Source organism: Neodiprion fabricii, chromosome 1 (genome assembly GCF_021155785.1).
Source record: "Neodiprion fabricii isolate iyNeoFabr1 chromosome 1, iyNeoFabr1.1, whole genome shotgun sequence".
Lineage (NCBI taxonomy): Eukaryota > Metazoa > Arthropoda > Insecta > Hymenoptera > Diprionidae > Neodiprion > Neodiprion fabricii.
Window position 1 is genome coordinate 11,572,105 of NC_060239.1, and position 16,312 is coordinate 11,588,416.

The window sequence follows — 16,312 nt, forward strand, 5'->3', positions numbered from 1 at the left end:
GATAGGTCGTAGAATGTACCGAATGGTGTTCAACTGTTGTGAGGTTATGTTTCATGCCGCCAGATGGTACTTTCATTGTTTTCGTATTTGTCAGTGAGGTAGGATACCCAAAGCAGTGTTGTCAACCTTAAAGAAATTTTTTGAGATATAAAGAAATTAGAGCCCGCTGAAAGGAAGAAGAAAAATTGTTTTCCCAAAATCTGAAAAAAATATGAAGATCTCAAACTAAATCTCAAGACTAATAGCAAAATCTCCAAAAATGATCTGTGAAATCGAAACAACAACCTAAAAAACAACCACTTGTGAGGTTTCTGAAAAAATATGCCCTAAGCAGTGGCGACAGTGGCGACAATCATAGACTGGGAAAAAACTAATTTATATTTTATTATTTATAGATTTCGTAGATTTTTTGAAAATCGACAAATTAACTATCCAGTATTAACCCCTTATTGCATGAATTATGAAGGAAATGAATAAAATTTTTACATTTACGCGAATAATTTGACAATTTACACTTACCGTAGACAACAGAAAATACGTTCAGTTACACGAAGTGTAAAAATTAGTATTCAAAGTTGGTTTTGAAAAAAAAAACCTTCTAACATACGGAAAAAAATAGAACTTCAGCAGCCAAATGGCTTTGTATGAGATAAGAGGTTAAATACTGAAAAATGGATAACAATTCCCTTTATTTGCTTGGGGTGTGGGTTGGGTTGCTTGGAGTATGACCAATTGACTTGGTGTTGGAGTTTGGATAATTATGGTTTATCTGAGTCGCTTTTTCAAAATTTTCTTACTTTCTGTTTAAATTTTGTCCGTTTCTTGTTTATTTACGAATTTCTATTGTTTCGAGTTTCATTTAAAACGAAATTGACTTCAAATTTTCGTTTTCCTCTAAAAAATGTACCAAACAAAGAAAGCTGAGGCAATTTCGACCGCCTACTGAAGATTTGCTTGCTTCGGAGGTTGGCAACACCTGTCTGAAAGGTCTCTTTCAACAAGTTGCGCATGCGTGGCCTACACAAAAGTGTACGAAATTCCCAAAGTTTAAATTTTCACTCAAGATCTGTACCAGTTTATGGAAAATGGCCTTGAGATAAATACAGTTTCCAGACCTTAATCTCTTCCATACCAGATATTCTTGATCATGGAGTACCTAGTACATCTGATCCTTGATCGGGTAAAGTCCAATTCCAATTCAATTTCGCAAATGCAAACTCACTAAAATATTTCCAAAACCTACTAAAAAATCACAAAGTGTACCAGCGTAATAAAAACAATTGAAATGTACTAGAAAATGACAATTTTACTAGAAACGGCAACACTGCCGGACCGAACGTTCTTGTCCACGGCGTCATCTTTTATCAGTGACATGCGCCGTGAGTGGGTGCGATAAAGTCAATTAGTCGATGCCTGGCATACTGCAACCGTATGCAATTCCGGCCTCGAGCACGTGGCGGCCCCTCCCGCGTACCATAATTGCAAGTTACGTAAAAGACCCGAGAACGTAGGTGACGCACAATGCCAAGGCTACGGACGGCACCTTTATGCACGCAATAAATTTATACCGCTCGTGCGTATCGCGCACGCAAATTAACCTGCATGCCGGCGTGTGCGAGCACCATTATGGGAACCCATTACTGGACAGTGTTTGTAGCTATTGATTCGATTTACCAAATATCGCGCGATCAAACGGGCAAAAGAAATGCTTGTTCTTTTATTCGTTTTACCAAAAAAGTTATATAGCAAAACAATAATTTGGAGTATCGAATGAAACCTGCATACGTGTAATTTCAACCACCTATCCTAGGTGAAATTTGTGAATTATTCATGACATTCGTACAAGAAAGCCTCAATTCCAAGTACCTATATTATTTTCAATATTTAAGCTACCTCGCATAATAGCTATTTATGTGGCATGCCCGTAAACCGCCTGTTGTTTTGACAAGGATAAAAATTTCCGAAATTATTCTGAAATTATCCGAGCCAAAAAACGGTTTACGGGCATACCACATACAATATTTTTTACGGGATGGGAATTGAAAAGCAAAACGAAGAGTGAGGTTATGTCGCGATCCGTTCGACGAAGCTACTTTATTCGGCAGTTTGGGATACGCACTTCGAACTGCGCATCAAAACTGCGGAATAAAGACTTTATTCCGCAACTTTGTTCGCTGCCGTAGAAAGCGTCACTTTACGGAACGAAAACTGCCACAAAAAGTGGACTTTTCAATACCCATGCCGTAAAAAAATATATTTTGTGTCGATCGAAGCATTAATTTATAAAGACGTGAATCAGGTTTAACTTTTTCTTTTTTTGTATTTGAAGAACGGTAAGGATAAAAAAAACTACCCGATGATATAAAGTGTGTTACGAGTAGATTACTGGTAATTGTTAAATACATAATTTCAACTATTTCCGCTATAATATCCATTAATTTTAATCGAATATCAATTATAATTAATTGCTGGGGTTACGTACGAATTACATTAGAAAATTATTCTTTTGCTGGGGCGAAGGTGTTACACAGCTTTTAATTTACGAATAACTTGAAGGCTTTCACACATTTCTCTATTTGTAAGATTAGACGAATTATTAGACATTTATTTCTCTGCAATTAGTTTATGAGTGTGTATTAAAACTTTCCCCTTCAAACCAAGAAAGTGTGGAAGGAATTAAAAGACCTTGTCTATATCATAAAAATTCTATCAATATATAAAGTTATGTTTGAACAAATAAGCGATTAATAAATATTTTGTGTGATATGGGTCATTCGTTCGAATGAATATTTATTTATGTCACTATGGTTTTTCTTGAGGATATATGAAAACTATATATCCACCAAAAATTCTGACAACGTGACCGAATCTGTAGGTTGTTTCTCCATCAAAGAAATTCGAGTGGAATCGTGACTGAAAATTTCATAACTCATATTTGAGCAAGAACAAGGATGGTGATAATAAATCTTGTATCATTTTTGAAAATAAAAAATATTCAGTTTTCAGAATGCACTCATCGACTTGTAACGAAACTATTAATGAATAATGTATAGATACCAAGAAATAGGCGAGGGACTTCATTTTATTTACGTAGACTTTAAACGTCAAGGAAGAAACTAGTTTTTGATGGCAATTCGACAAATACAGGTTTAGTTGTGTATAATTAATATTCAGTTAAAATTCTTAAAAATCATTAGAGATTAGTGAAATAATCATAATGATTCTAAAAGCCACTAGAATTTCAAGGAAAACTGCAAAATTATTAACCAATTAGCCAAACTTTGCAAGAATCGTATAAAAGGCAGGCTAAAAGCTGAAAGTCATTCGGATGAATTTGACTTTATAGTCGTTTCAAAACGTATAATAATAAACAAGTGTAGAACTATAATACGATAACAGAGCCGTTATTGTTACCGATAAGCCTGCACAAGCACATGTATAAAACGTGGGTAAACGCCGAGATAAATAACAAGTCTGCATGTAACCTCGTACATCTCGAACCGCTCTCGTAAAAGTTATCAATTATCATCGAACGTCACAGACTCAACACAAACCTGACCTCAATCGCGAGATAAAAAACGGAGAGTCCCAACACCGGCGAAACCACGAAGGATGATTTACGATAGTCAAGATGTATGAATTTTTAATCATCACCTTCCTCGACATCTGCATCATAATCCATATCGTGAAAATCGACTTGTTGCCCAACGGTGCACGGGCAAATAATTTACACAGCTGCACGCATCGGAATATTTTATCCGCAAAGGCCGGAGAATTGTAGGCATAATCGTCGTAATACCGCAGTGCAATATACAATGGAAAACAGCAGACGCAGTGCGTGCCAGCAGAATGTAGGATATCGGTTTTATCAAGTATACACGAGCAGTATCGGCCACTGCACGTTTCCATGACTTTAACAAGCCGCTTGAACTCCAGTGTCCGCAACGATGTGTGTCTGAACGTTTCTTACATAACAGATCTATACCGTGTGCCCGTGAGGAAAGTGCGCGTGCGTCAAGTCGTTCGAATTTTATTGGCTGACAGTGACCGCCTGATTGAGCAGCCGACGCAATACCAATCGCGACTTTCAGAAAATGTCCCTAGGAGCCCACAGCTACCTGTGCGGCAACTGCTTGCGGTGTTGTTAAAAAAAACAGTTCGTTTATCCGGAGCTAATCCGAAGTAAAATAAATCACTCACACGTTGATCGTGTAAATCAAATCGCGGGATTCCTTCGACGGTTAATTTATTACTGTAATCCGGAAATCGTTATTAACAAAAATACTTTGCAAAAACTTCGCGCTTCCCTTGCGAACTAGGAAGAGGTTATATTCGCACATAATTGGGCTCCTAGGGACATTTTTTGACAGTTGCGATTGGTATTGCGTCGGCTGCTCAATCAAGCGGTAACTGTCAGCCGATAAAATTCGAACAACTTGACGCACGCGCATAAGGTGCGCACTTTCCTCATGGACACACGGTATATTTAAGGTATAGACACGGCGGCGAGACGAGCAGTGAAAGGGAATAAATATTTTTTGCTTCTTTTCTTCTCTTTCCCGCGAGATCGATTGTTACTCGCAACTTCTTCTTATTTTCGTTCTGTTTCCATCTATGGTACATAAATTATGCACTCAGTATACGCAAATCCTTCGCAAGAATATCATGTTGTACATATCGAAGAAATTGAAAGGAGCGGTTTTTGTAATGTCACATTGGTGCCCACTTTTGGCGGGCGATTCAAAATCGGTTCAGAGTTAATTATTATCGTTTGTCATTTGTTTCTTATCTCATTCGGCAATTGAGTAGCAAGACGCGGCTAAGCTCAACTCTAACACGCGTTGCGTAATATCGCGAAACTGCACAATCGAGTTGCATAATTACGCCACACGCATGCCGAGAGTGCTAAATCTGCAGTCGACAAGAGTAATTTGTTTGATTGGATGGTGGGGAAGTTGCGTTCTATAGCGTTAAAGCGAGTGCTGAGCCAAAGCCAGGAATCAATCGAGCTATTTTCTTTTCGCGTCAGAATTTGCCGAGCATAATAAGATTATCTTTCATTTATCACTTTGCCGATACGTGTATACGTATATGATAAATTCATTATGAAAAATATGGAGGTGAAATGCATTTGAATATACTCACCAATAAATGTCAAGCGTATTGTGGAGGAATTTCAAACGCATTGCTTACCTGTAACAAAGAGAGACATGATTTAAAAAAAATTACAGCATCGATTCAATTTCTGGTTTCAATCATCTCCTGCTTACAACGTAAATTTAAAATTTACGACACGGATTCGATGATCAGGGTGTCCCATATTTTAGAATCCTATTTATTCCTCCAAAGTCCCAAGTCTTGAATAACGCGAAACGAACACGGTATAAAACTTGAATGTTAATATCCGTTTGTCAACGTTCTGTACAAATAGGAAATAATACATAATATTTGAAATAACAACTGTGGTGTAAAGAGGTTCAAGAACTTCAAACATGAACGTGTATACATACATGTGTAAAAAAAAGTAAAGAGCCATTGTGCGAACTGATTATGCAAAAGCTGAGTTTACAGGTGAGTGTGCACGATTTCACTGCCACGAGAACGAAGTCAGTGCTTGTAGTAGAAAAAGTCTTCGTATCGCAAAATCGTGACAAACGGGTAGAGCGAAAATGCCTTGGCCGTGGTCCGCTGGCTTTCGTAGGAATTATGCAATACTCGTGTTCTATCTTTGGTTGAAAATGCAAATACACAATGCTCGTTCAGCGGCAAGGTCTGACAATCAGACTCGCTTTGTTCCCAGTGTGCATCGTAATTGACGAGCAAGGTAACGGGTATAAAGTGTTACCGATGGATCACCTCCTGTTTCCGAATCTCTTGAGCGATTGATCGCGCCTCGCTCTGTCAACCATTTCAATAACATTTCCATGGGCTGTAGGTGTTTGCTGTTGAATGAATTTAATGAAATGAGAAGCCTGGAATATATTCTGAAATTGGACTGATTTCTCACACTGCCCTGACTTTCAGAGGTGCTGGAATAATGATTTATTTTTTGCACGTAACCAATTTTATTTGCAGTTCCTGTGAATCGTTTCACATTTTCACCGTTAGATACACGCTTACTCTATATTTCAGGGTTCGAATATGAATTACGATTTGGTACTTCGATCGCTCTATATTTTATCAGAGAGGATATATCTATTTTACCGACCAATTACTAATAGAATCTATAGTGTTATGTTTATTCTCGTCAAAGCTACATTACGTATATTTGATCAATTTTTACAGGCATGGTCCAACTTTTTCAATTGTTTTCAGATAGAATTAATTAGCTGCGCGTAGGCCTGATTGTAAGACTAGAAGATGTAGATCGAGTCAATTACTCAATTTCCGCAAGTGTGGCCAAAAGATTTTGGAACGATGAACAATTGAATCTAATTAAGCGAACAAAATGTGTATCGATTCAATTAAATCTGTAGACAAACGAATTTATGCAAGCTCTGATACATGTCTGCCATACACAAAAAAAAAATCATCTTCGCAGCTGTTTCTGTGAGCAAAATATTTAATCATTTCTGTGCAGTTGAAAAAAATATTTACCCATTACAACCCCGTGAAATTTGTTTTTCCCCCGTTATTTTATAGAAGGCAATAAACACAGCTGTGTGATTATGATCCCGAGTTCGGAGGAAGACCGGTACTCGTACAATTTTAGTCAAGTGTCTAAACAAATTGGCAAACGATCGTGGGAAAGTGGAAATCGATCGTTACCAGTCTCCTAGGCGCAGTAACAGCGGAAACATACATCGTGCGAGATAAGAATGTTTCCGGTGCTGATTCACCTTGTTGGCTGCTGCAGCGTGACGCTGTTGCATTTTACTTTTCACTACACACCATGAACACATAAATTCTGCATGGATCGTCACAGGGAGATATGTGTGAGTTTGGGTTATCTGTTCTGCAGAATTTGTTTGCGATGTCAAGGCAAGCGGATACACGATTAATTACAAATACAATGCGCGTGCATGATTCCTCGACCACAATTAAATATTGTGCAGCAGTCAATCCCGATTCACTCAGCTTAACGTGAAATCTCTGAAAATTATCAATATTCAGATTGTAATGCAACATTTTTATTTCTATGATCGATACTTGCGTTGTCTGTACAATGTATAATATTGAATTTGGCACTCACAATCATACTCGAATGTTCCAGGAACTGCAATAATACGCTTAATTATTTGTGCATATATAACGTCGAATTATAATTGGCGGTTGAGAATCAGCGCCAAATTCACCGCACAGCTGTGTTCAGCAATGTGTATTAATGCCTTCCCGTTCCGACTAACTTGTTTTCGGTTCGAAACAAACAGCGAGTTCGATTCTATAAGAATTACGTGATAACGACTGCCAATCTCTCACGTCGGCTGCATCACCGGTCATTGTTACATAATTCCAATAGAATCTAACCCGCATTTTGTTTCGTACCGAGAACAAGTTAGCCGGAAAGGGGTTGCACCAATGAACATTACCGCACACGCATAATCGTATACAGAGTGAATTCCTAACGACTGCACGTTACGTCGTCTGCTAAACTTTAACGCCCACGCGGTATAATCCGAGAACAATTGTTTACGAGGGCGACCAACCGTCATAAATGTAACCTCCAACTGCCAGCGACAATTGTCAAAATTTTTGAGGTTACATTTACGACGGTTCGTCGCCCTGGCAAACAATTGTTCTCGGATTGTAGCGCGTGCGCGTTAAAGTTTAGCAGACGATGGAACGTGCGGTCGTTAGGAATTCACTCTCTATATGCATGAAGAGGTAAGATTTTCGAGCCAATAAAATTCGCTGACCATTTATTAATACGCGTACTCTTTTCTCTCATCTGGCACTGATCCAGGCGGGAAAAGCTACGCTAACGAGGATCCGCATGGCTTGAAGGTATTGCAGTGTCACTTAGCAGAGGGTTGGCCTATGATTTGGGGCTTCGTGGGTTTAAAATTTTCGTTCTGGTGTAGCACGTGTCGGTGACGTGCCTTCGTCACCAGTCCTTGTTTTCCACAATTTTATAACCCAAACATTATCTCTCCGCATCGATCAAGTTCGCCAAGGTCTCGGTCGAAACTACTTCATCGTATCATCATCACATACACGCGCCGTAACTACGACGAATTAATTCAGCGCTGTTCAGTATCTTTCCGCCTGAGCGTACACAGATATACTTTGCAAAAATAGACGAGGTAAGTTATGTCCGCTTTTCTCTCACCTCCGGCTATTTTATTGCGGGAAACATCGCATTTCGCGATATTTAGCGTAACGATCTATAGTTCAATTCGCGTGATCGTTACTTGGCACCACCTTCAGCGCATTTCCGTTATCATCATCACCATCTGTTCTCGCATAATTTTCACCGCAATTTTCAGCTCTTCCTGTTGCAAAATATGTCAGGAAATTCTTCCAAGAATTTCTGCGAATAATCCAGCTCCTTCGATCTTCTTCTATTACAGAATCATGACTTCGTCGCAAAATTTCCTTGTCGTAAAAACCTAGTATTCGTAGGTGTCGCAGAATGAGAAACGAAGATCAGCGTTTGCTGAAGGAGAACCGGTTTCGTGTAGATCCCGGCAGGGTTTCCTAGGGAGACGTTATCTCCGGATCTGCAGACTACGTCACTCCAGGGGCTGCTTCACCGGTCGTCTCGAGAATCACAAAACGAGAATAACGATCCCCCGAGATATCGACTAGATTTCGGGACAACGGCTCCGAGAGATCTCCCGATATAAGAAGGAGAATTGTTTCTTCACGAGATCGCCGTGAAGGTCATTGGTTACTGGCGAACCATATTATCGACTATATTCGTTATGACAGATTCGTTTCTTATCACCAATAGGTGATTATTTCGCTATTTTTCAAAAAGATTCATGATTTCGCCTCTGTTATTTTCATCTTTTTTTTTATTTTTTATCCTCTTTGTTTTCCAATATTTCTCGCAAACAAAATTTATCGAATATGGATCATATGCAGCGCGTTGTTTTCCGCGCGTCTGCAGCTTCGTCAATGAACATATTATGTAGAAGATAGAAGTCTTTTATTTAAAAAATACGCATAACCGCCTTGGATTATGACTCGGGTTTTGAAGTGATACGCCGATTTAACATTGAACAACAAAGTCAATGTTGTCCGATTAAAATTGTGACGAAAAGAATGCTCGGAATTATACAGTAAACAACGAATAACAATATAGATAGTAATAATACACACGTATAATTCAATGCCGCGACATTAAAAATGTTGAAAATTATGATTGTCAATTTGCACTTTGCCCCCTACGGTCAGAGGTTTTCACAACTTTTCTGATTGCTCTCTGTTACTTTTCCACGCGATTACGCAACTGTTTACATTATAACGATACGGTCCATGAACGAATATGTTTATAATGTTGATATTATTATTTTCTAATCAGATAAAATATATTAGGCGCAGGTAGACAATATAAGTACACATAGGTAAGTACTAGTGTTCGCGTATGTATTATTATTCCATGTGCGAAATTTTCCCGCGACAATTACCCGCGTCTATGTGTGATTTCAGATTCAATGCATCCGTCCGATAATGAACTTTTTCATCTATTCAAAGTTTAACACTTTGATGAATATCAGCTTTCGGTGTTCTTTTATAATATACACACATGTTATTATTACGGTATTATTGTATGCATAAGCGTTAACAGACTTGTCATTGGTATAATTATGTGCACGCGTGCTCGCATTTATGTGACGCGTGTATCCATTTATATCTGAGCGTTTTTAAACCTGGCCAAGTCCCATCGAGAGTCAATAATTATTCACCGTCAATTTTGACGTCATCACAACTCGGCCGTAGATACAAAATGAGAACTTCTTAAATTACAATACAATGGAACGAAATGATCAGCCCCATTATGAAAAATGTTTTCAGGCGAAATAAATTCCAGGCGATTATTAGTCAGTGCATTCGATATCGAACCGCGGCTAGAAGCACGGATTTTACGCTGCTGTCATATCTCAACATCCAGAATCTCAGACGCCGCGACGCCGCGACGCTGCGAAACCATTTTAGGCGGAAATCAGGGCCCTGCTTGTGTTCCGATTCAATAACTCGTAACTCCATAACTCCGAAGCTCCTGCGCATCGAATTCACCACGGTTTTCTCGATTTTTATCCATCAATGAATTTACGAGTTTATTTTATTCCACTTTCCAATACATCCTTAGATCGTAAATTTCTACCATTGGATTAGAAATTTTTAAATCGAAGAACATTGCAGGAATTAGAGTAGACTTTAAAAATGCTGTTTGAGGTTCAAATCGATGCATCATATTATTCCTAACTCTGTATACGTGAAATCGACGACACTGTGATGTTAGAAAATCTCCAATCAAAGTTCGTGTCATTATATTTCACCCTTGGATTATTACAAGACCGTGAAGTAGTACAAGCAGATCGAATCAACGATTGGCGCAAGCGCAAACAAAATGGCCGCGACTTGAACGAACAGCTGATTTCCATGCGGCCAAAATGAAGGAGACACAAAACGCGAGGATAATTCGGTTTCATCCATTGCAGGTGCAGTTGCACTTTCTTATCGTCAATATTTCCATTCCAAAATGGTTGTTGTATATTGATATAGCTGTAAGATAAATTGTAAATACATGTAACTCATATCCTGCGCCGCATTGCGATTCGGAAGCAATTGAGCGCTGGCTGACATAGATGTATGTTTTACAGCAAGTAGCAAGAATTAACTGGCCAAAGTTGCGAATGAATGGCTCCGCGTTGCGTTTCATCGCGAAATTGAGGAATTCCATTAGCAGTACAACAGCTGAACGTTGTACTTACACAAGCGGCAGCGCGAACTTCTCGCTGCGCGATGACGCAACAATCTCGTAGAGCAAGATTTTTATCCAAAAATAACCGACTTATATAAGCCGATGTTAATATCGTACATTGACGACGAACAACAGACGATACGTGTGTCGTATACGTGTATTTTGAACCCCCTTTTGTTAGTGGAAAGTTAGTTAGACCGAATAGCAAACATCTAAACTTCCGCATATCAGCTCTATACCCGATATTTTGCAAACTGCAGATGCTGCTGGTCGATCAATAGCTATGCCACACTTTTACAGCTCGCTAGACGATAAGTCAGATTGTGAACTCATTTCATGTGACTCTGAAGACGCACGAATAACGAAAATAAAATAATAACCAAACCTTGAATTAGGGTAGGAAAGTAAACTAATTAAGAAACCATCGATTCAATTGCACAAGAATTTAAAGTAAGCATTGCAGATTAAAAAGAACAATTAGGAAAACTAACTGGTTTGAAAAAATCGATTGCAGACCTTCCCGCGGTTCCTGTTATTTGCGAAAAATTTTTATCTTCCTAACTTTTTACTCGGGAATGAGTCGGTCAATTTTGCTCAAGATCTAATCAGCTCTTAGTTAAAGGAGGAAGATGCAATGGGTTAAATTAACCGTAAATTGTTCCATCCATTTACGAGTTATTGTGAAACAAAGAAAATATTATCGTTCCTGCAGAAAAAATAAAACAAAAATGGAGTAGCGTGACCGGTTATGCTCAAAATCAATATGTGAATTACATGATTCAACTCTGAACAGTTGTTTTCGAGGTGTCCTGTTACAAATAAAGTAATCACACGCATAAACATCCATCTGAAAATAGTCGGAGACGATATCTAAACCTATCGAAACGTGAAAATTCGACTTTTCGCATTCGGGGAGCAATTACGAATTCCGCAATCAGCGATCTGCTGTCCGACAGAATAGCAAATGCAATTAGCCTAAAGGATAACAACGTCGGCAAGTGCTTGAGGCTTGATCATGATCGAGGCAAAATGAAAGATGAAAAAGGCAGGCGGAAATCATGGCTCGTAATCGAGAGTCCCGTTAGTTCTTCGATCGGCGAATGGACAAGGCGCAGTTGCGTATGTCGTAAACGCGTATAATATGTGGCAGTACGTACAGTTGTGCATGATTGCAAAAAGTCGCGTACACACCGTTCCGGAGATAAGAGGCGACTGCAGGTCTGGCGAAGTCAGATATCGACGAGAAGCAGCCTCACCGCGATGCGATAGTACGATATGTAGTCTCTGGTAAATACCGAGAATCGTACATGGTCTACAAACCGAAGTGAACACGTGAAACGAACACGGAAGTTCATGCGACGTGTGTAATTTGCGTAAACGGAGAGGTGGGGGGGAAAAAAAAATGGAAAAAATACACGGGCACGTTATCCTTGTTTGTTTGCACAGAGAGCAACTTTCTCGCCTGACACTTGTCCTCTTTTACCAAGGAACATTATCCGGAGGAGTGAATTTCACGCTAAGTGATGTAGCCACACGCATAAAACTGCTGTACACGTTGGTCAAATCGCAAGGAGATCTACCACCATTGCTCGATGAAAGTTTTAGTGCACAGGTGCGGTCGCGTAAAGGGTGATAATATGTTACAGGTATGAGGAAAAATAATTGAATATTGCGAAATAATTAAGTGCACGTTATAATGGCTACAGGTGTTATATTAATTTATACCAGTCTGTATCTTACGTATAGTGATTTATCGTCGAGAAGATATGAATATTATTTTGTAATACGTGAAAAACGAAAACGTTGTGCCTGTAATTTACGTTACGTACAGAATTACCTGCAGATTCGTTAACTTTGAACAATGATAAACATTGCTTTAATCAATCGTCATTTGCGTCTTTCTCGGTGTTTTACGTAAGATATACAATCTTTTACTCGAAATGTAAATAGCTTGAATTTTTGGTACGCATTAATTGTGCGGACATTATACTTATGCTTGAAAGATACATCAGTTCCATAAAAAGTGCGAAAATATCTTCGCAATCGTTGTACAAATAGTCTGATTTTAATTCCTCCACAAATTTGTCGGATGGTGTTTTTTTCCCGGCGATATCAATTAACCCAAGTTATATAAACTGATATTTTTGTAAATAATTGCTTTTTCTATTCGTCGAAATTTTTGCCCGAAAAAACTACCGATTCAAGTTTGGTACAATTAGAGGGAAGGCCAAGCGTCTGACGTTACCTATCCAACGCGCCTAGTGATTCATTGCCCAATTCCCTGCCTGATTACTACACTAATCACGGCTATTGTCCCATTGTATTCTCCATCTTTCACTCTTTATCTTCTCGTCTTTCATGGTCTATTTCATACTCTTACTATGTAAGGTAAGTGCCGATGTTGTACTTACAAAGCTATTCGTGCACCTTAACGAAATATGATCTGCACATGCTTCACCGTAACTCTTCAACCTGCCGGAGAGACCGTAAAGCTGCTTGAATCGTAGCTTGAAAGTGATATCGTTACTTCACGTGAAAGTGTAATAGGTGCATAGATTCTCACGCGATGATCGAATTCGTTGGATGGATGAATAATGTGGATAGCGAAGAAACGTCGTACCTACGATCGGTGTACAAATAAAGCCGGATTGTTGTGGTTGCGGTTGGATCGGTTGCTCCTTGTGGGTCACAGGTCAATCTACTTAGCACTTTCCCTTCTCTCGATACCGCGGGATTCCGTGTTATTGCAGATTTACCGCTGTGGCCGTGTACCAACGCTTGAAAAATTCAGAATTCTATTCGCCGTTCCGCAATGGTGATGGATGAATGGATATACGTGTATGCAGAAAACCGCGGGTGCGGATAATAATTTATGCAAGACATCTGCATACCGCCGCATGCTTTCCCTGCCTATATTGCATGTGCAGTGATATCGAGTGAAAGTCGGAATATTTGTTGCAGTTAAGTGAACCAAAGAAATTGAACAGAAATAAATAGTACTCGTACACCCAGCGATATAAATACGCCAATTTCAACCTCGTGGAAAGTAACTTAAAAGATACTTGGAAGAATCTGTTCGAATTTTGGGATCACCAAGAATTATGCCCATTTTTCAGCTAGTCAGTAATGATAATTCAACATGGTTTTGCCCTTTTCGAAGTTTAATTCTGTTAAAACCGTTTGAAGGTTTTAGGATAGCAAAGCCGGTTCTGGACACGGATTGCTTTACCGATATTTATCGACAGTTAGCCAAGACTAAAAACTTTTTGTAGAATGTTCGGTGCTGAAGGGATATCCATCAAGTGATAAAACAGTCTAGCAAAAGGTTTGCGTATCGGCTAAGTGTCGGTAAAATGTTGGTATAGGAATCTGTGTTTAGTTTCTCAGTATAACTGCTAATTCCCGGTCCTTGACGTCCCGGCGCAATTCATTGACCAAACTGGCGAGCCACGAACGCGAGATACACATGCGACGATGTGAATTACGCGAGGCGAAGACACGTGAGCCAAGGAGCACATGTTGGTTGTGGTCACATGACCGCACCGCCCACCGAATGACTGACTAACTATCTGTGAATGACCTGATTAGCGGAATTGGATGATTACCTACAACGTCTCAGTGGTTCTCAGGGGGTTTCATCGACCGATTACGATACCTCAATCGATCCGTTCCGGTATGCGGTGCAATGATGCAATTATTTTTAACAAAGTTGGGAACCGCCCGCAGGCTGCCTGGATGCCTGAATGCTCGAGTGCCGCCGCCAGGCTGAGAGCCTGAGAGCCTCCGACAGACCAACTGCATCCTTGTCTACAGGAAATGGTTCATACCAGACGATCATTGCAGCACCACTCAAGTACCCGTAGGTCCGTTTGTCCGCGGAGTATTTGAATCAACCATGGTTAACGAGGAAGAGATTTTCTCAGCTTTGTACAGGATATTACCGCTCTTGCCAGATCCCTTCCGTTACACACCCAGCTTTTTCGCTTGCGAAACGGGCTGCACGCTTGAGCCGTATTACAAGCTCTGTCAATTTGTGATGTTAGTTGCCGCACCTTATCACACGACGACTTGGATTAAATTAACTTATACGCTTCGACGGATATACTCGTATATGAACTAGAAAAGTATGATAATGATTTTGAAAAATTGAACCTTCAATGCCCCAACTCCAAATTTTATGTCGCGTTATTTCAATTAACTGAGGACTAATTGCTTTTCTTTCATGTGAGTTGTTCCTTACACCGCGATAAACGGCGATAGTTAATACCTGGAAAATTCGTTGAGAACCATCTCAAGGTCTGCACGGTTATTACTGCAGATTCAAACAATCTAATTGTCTTCGCAATAGCACTCTAAATTTTGAATGTCATAAATTTTCACATTTCGAACTAGCCAGGACTAAATTTTTAAGAATTGTTGATTACTCTATTCGCATAAGTTGCAATTTACACTATCAAGCAGCCATAATATTATAGAACATATTGAATTGACATTTCGTTTCTACGTGCGTGGATAAAAAAAAAAAAAAAAAATTTAATGCAACACTAATTAATATCGATGTACTTTTTATCTTCATTGACGCGGACGTGGGTCAATTTGCATGAATTGGTTACATAATTAGACTATTATCGTTATCAATCGTAGACGTCTGGCGATTTGCCGGGATATCCAGAGGTGATTCAACTCTGCACTTCCGCTGACCAATATATAACTTCATCTCAAGTTCCACCGCGACAAACGGTCGCACGGTTGATCGGTTGCAATACGACCTTCGGCGTGTTTATGTCGTGATAATTGATGCACGTTGTAGACATATTTCTTACAATGCAGATTTGCAAACGAGTCAGTCTATATCTCTACAAGAGATTTCGATTCTACAGCTTTATTTCTTGGAGATATAATCGTGTATTTTCAATTAGAAACAAATAACAGTATCAATTTACGTGGAAATTGTCTAAAAAATGAAGGATGAGGAAGATTTGTCATAAAATTTATCAAACGCCCTTCGTGACTAGCAATAAGAAAATAATGACTTCCGAAACGTTGAGAAAAATGATGATTCCTAAGATGCTGAAATAAAACAAAATAAAAAAAAAAACAATCTGCATCCTCATCCGGGCTTTTGATTTAAACTGTAGTTCCGATTGTTTTAAAGTAAATTCTTTTTTTTTCATTCCCCTATCAGATGTGACATATTTTAATTTCTCAACCATGCCCTTCGTGATGTTTACGCTACGGAAATCGCAGACAGCTGTATATCGTTGAATTTCATCCTTGACCAGATGTACGAAGAATAAGAGTTTGCTGTTGCCGAATGTCCAAAAATAACATATCGCGCGTTGGCTAATTGCTTAATAGTTACTTTACACTATCGTCGGACTGGAAACGGAGCCAACAGTACGCGTCGTACGATAGTTTGCTACAGAAATAAAGCGTAAACGC

The 16,312-nt window shown here is 39.2% G+C and overlaps 1 protein-coding gene across 2 annotated transcripts in view; it reads right to left on the reverse strand.

Moving 5' to 3' along the window:
- The window catches only part of LOC124185734, a 110,572-nt gene that overhangs the window by 38,318 nt on the left and 55,942 nt on the right, over window positions 1–16,312 (reverse strand). The window contains exon 1 of one of the 2 annotated variants that reach the window (XM_046576925.1): window positions 5,146–5,162. The exons of the other annotated variant lie outside the window; for it this stretch is intronic. The gene's annotated coding sequence lies outside the window, so the exon portion shown is untranslated. Of the gene's footprint in view, window positions 1–5,145; window positions 5,163–16,312 lie in introns of those variants that run through there. 2 annotated transcript variants of the gene reach the window in all.